Raw genomic sequence first — 3,784 nt, 5'->3', positions numbered from 1 at the left:
TACATTTTCTTAAAAGATCCCTAAGCCAGACCGTCCTGACTTACTGGTCGCGTGAAGTAACACGACCCCCGAGACAACAACAATGAAAGGGGAAGGTGGGTCTTGCTTGACAGGTGGCTCACATGAGTCGATGTGGTCTTTCAGGGACGGCAGTGAGGATCAAATGCTTCAGGATGGTTCTGGGGTCTGACGACAGGCACTGTAGCCTTTCCAGGAAAGGCACATACAAAGCCTGGAGAAAATGTTTATGGATTAGAGCACCCTTCCGTGATAAACACATCGAGGCTCTCCTACACCCCTCTCTCCTTTTTATCCTTTGCATTTCCTTCTCGCCTACCTGTCCACCCTCCAGCCCTCTCCCAGCAGGTCCGTCATCACCCTTGTAGTAAGAGTAGAAAGACATAGAAAGTCAGCTGGCTTTGTGTAAATGTATTAAAATTTACATATTCTAAAACGTAAAACCTTTTGTTAGCAAAATTTTATAGGCCAAGAAAATTAAACTATGGTCGATGGTTGAAAACCTTATAAATTTCATAGTCTGTGTTAGTCAAGAGATTTACAGTGTTCTTTTCTTTTTTATAGCAAAGCAAGGTTTTAATAGGGGTATTCAAAATCCTTAAGCTAGCCTTTGGAAAGACAAAAAAAAAAAAGGAGTAAATAATTGCTTTCCACATGTGGCTTCAATACTTTTCCCTCATATAATTCTTTTTAAAAAAAATAACAACTTTAGTCTACGGTCATGCTACCCTGAACAAGCCCGATCCCACCTGAGCTCTGAAGCTAAGCAGAGTCGGGCCTGGTTAGTACTTGGATGGGAGACCACCTAGGAAGACCAGGTGCTGTAGGCATAAAAAATAAGAAAATAAGAGATTGTAAACTGACAAGGTCCTTGCAATCTATGAGGTCAACCAAGGGTTGCTGCACCTAAAAAAATTAAATAAATAAATAAATAACAACTTTATCGAGCTGTAATTCACATATAATAAAATTTAGCCTTTTAGATAATTTTTTAAAAATTAATTAGTTAATTAATTTTTCATGACGACATTGGTTAACGAAATCCAGTAAGTTTTAGCTGTACACTTTAACAGTAAGGCATATATATATTTACGCTGTGTGTTCACCTCCCACAGTTAGATTTCTTTCTGTCACCACATAGTTGACTGGAATTCAGCTTTTTAAAGTGTACAAGTCAATGACATTCAGCATAGTCACACCGTTGTGTGACCATCTCCACTATCTGATTTCAGAGCATTTTCACTACCCTAGAAAGAAACCTGTACCCATTAGCAGTCATTTCTCAAGCCTGCTTCCCCCAGGCCCTGGGAACCGTGAATCTATTTTCTGTCTCTCTGGATTCACCTATTCTGAACACTTCGTATACATGGAATCACAATTTGTGGCTACTTGCGACTGGCTTCTTTCATTTAGGATGATGTCTTTAAGATTTTTGTTGATGTTGTTGTCGCATGTGTCAGTACTTCATTTCTTTCTATTTTTGAATAATACTCCATTGTATGAATACAACACATTTTGTTTTTCCAGTCGTCGGCTGAACGTTTGGGTCATTTCCAGGTTTTGGCTACTATGAATAATGTTATGGATATTTGTGTACACTTTTTTGTGTGTGGTCATATGTTTCAATTCTATTGGGTATATATTTACCTGTAGTTTCGAAATTCTAATGTAATTAAACTATTGTTTAAAAAAATTCATATAGACTATTTCACTCTAAGGGTTAAGTCACATGTGATAGTAGTGTCATTTTATAACACATATAACATTTCAAATGAATTGACTTTGAACTTACTACTCAAAGTATAACTAAAGAATGGTGAGACTGTTAGGATATACTGTTTACAATAAAATTATAAATGCAAAAATAATCTTGTATATCTTGAACAGAATCCAGAAGGACTACTATTTCATGACCAAGTAGGATTTATTCCAGAAACGCAAACATAGCTTGTAGCCTTAAAAAAATTATTTAATATAATTCACCATATTAATAAGTCAAAGGAGAGAAATCGTATGATCATCCTGATTGATGCCAAAAATGCATTTAATAAAATTTAACATCCATTTCCAATGGAAACATTTAGTAAAGTAGAATTAGATGAATATTTCTTTAATTCATTAAAGTCCGGAGTAAAATAGAGGTGTCGGTAGTATACTAAGCCACAGCGTCGAATAAGAGTTGGAATGGAAACAGCAAAAGTATCATTTTTGCAGGCGATTTAAAAATATATATAATTAGTAGTTGACTTATAGGCAAAAAGACCTAGTTACAAAATATATTGACAGACAACAAATCAATTTCAATAGCAACAAAAATGTAAATTATGTAGGAAAATCTTAACAAGAAATAGAGGAAATGATATAACTTTAATGAGGTATGACTCCACATACAATGCTTTAATCATTATGCTGGATATATTCACACATAGCAATTTATATGATAAACATAGAATTTCAAATAAGTGGTTAAAAAAAGATCACTGTGAGGATTTGGGACAATAGGTCGGTCATCTGGAAAGAAACAAAACAGAACAATGTTCCAACTCCTTACCTGTAAATATCTTTTAGATGAATGACAGATGTGTGACAGATGTAACGTTAGATGTATTAGAAGAAAAAGAATACAGAAATATTTTTCCCTTTGGAATATGGTAGGCTTTTTAAAACTATGCCACAAAAATCCAGGAACCAAAAAGGATAAGGTTGATAACTTTGGCTACTTTTAAACTTTTCTATTATAAACAACCAAACAAAAAATGAACTCATAACTTACCCTATAAAGAAGAGAGAACGATAAATGAAAAATTGGGCAAGTGTATGCAACATGATGCATAATAAAGGGCTAAAATTTTTTAAAATATACATATATGGGGAAAAACAAATGAAAGATGGCAAAAGACTATGAACAAGAAACTTACAAAAAGACAAAATACAAATTACCAATAAGCATAGGAGATGTTTAATCTTATTAGGAATAAAAAACCAGCCAAATAAATTATAGCTGAAACATAATTTTTTTGTCCATTTGACAAATACTACAAAGATTAATAATATTCAGAGTAGGAGATAGTTTAGGAAATGGATACTTTCATGTTTTACTGATGAGAATGTAAATTGCTATAATATTTCTAGAGGATAGTTTGTCAATATGCATAAAAATGACCCAAAACTCCACATATAGGAATTTATCCAAAAGAAATAAATGAGAACAGATGTAATTGAATGATACTCACTGTGGCTTTGTTTATAATAGTAGAAATACAAAAGCAGCCTAGATAATTAAGTAAATTATGGTGCATGCTTTTAACGGAATACACTGCGGCCTGTAAAACAAGAAAATAGCTCTGTATTTATGGGAATGAAAAGATGTCTGGGACAAATAATTGACCAAAAAGAAGCACATTTTAGAATAGCAGGTATAGTGTAATTTCATTTATGTACAATTACCTTTGTCTACTAATGTGTGGATGTGCATAGAGAAAAATATTGGGAGGATGTTCGCCAAACTGTCAGATGTTTTCTCTAGTGATGAGATTTTAGTTGTATTTTTATTTTCTTCTTTGTACTTTCCTGTCACGTGAGAATTTTGCATACAATGAGCATATATCATTTTTAATGACAGTCAGCTAGCTTAAATATGTTGACCCTAAATGCAGCTCCTTTATGCATCGCAATGCATGCGTTTGCAGTCTGGCACAGATATGGGAACGGCGATCATGTCAAGGACATTTCTCCTCTAACACACTCTCAGTTTTAAAGAAAAAAT

General features: G+C 33.8%; 1 pseudogene; it reads left to right on the top strand.

The window, feature by feature from the left end:
• Nucleotides 1–729: 729 nt before the first annotated feature.
• On the top strand, nt 730–848 carry LOC118612537 (annotated as a pseudogene).
• Nucleotides 849–3,784: the final 2,936 nt, after the last annotated feature.

Source organism: Rousettus aegyptiacus, unplaced genomic scaffold (assembly GCF_014176215.1).
Source record: "Rousettus aegyptiacus isolate mRouAeg1 unplaced genomic scaffold, mRouAeg1.p scaffold_m13_p_16, whole genome shotgun sequence".
NCBI classification, from domain to species: Eukaryota; Metazoa; Chordata; class Mammalia; order Chiroptera; family Pteropodidae; genus Rousettus; species Rousettus aegyptiacus.
Note: the sequence above shows the minus strand (reverse complement) of the source record. Positions and strands in the feature narration are given on the sequence as shown.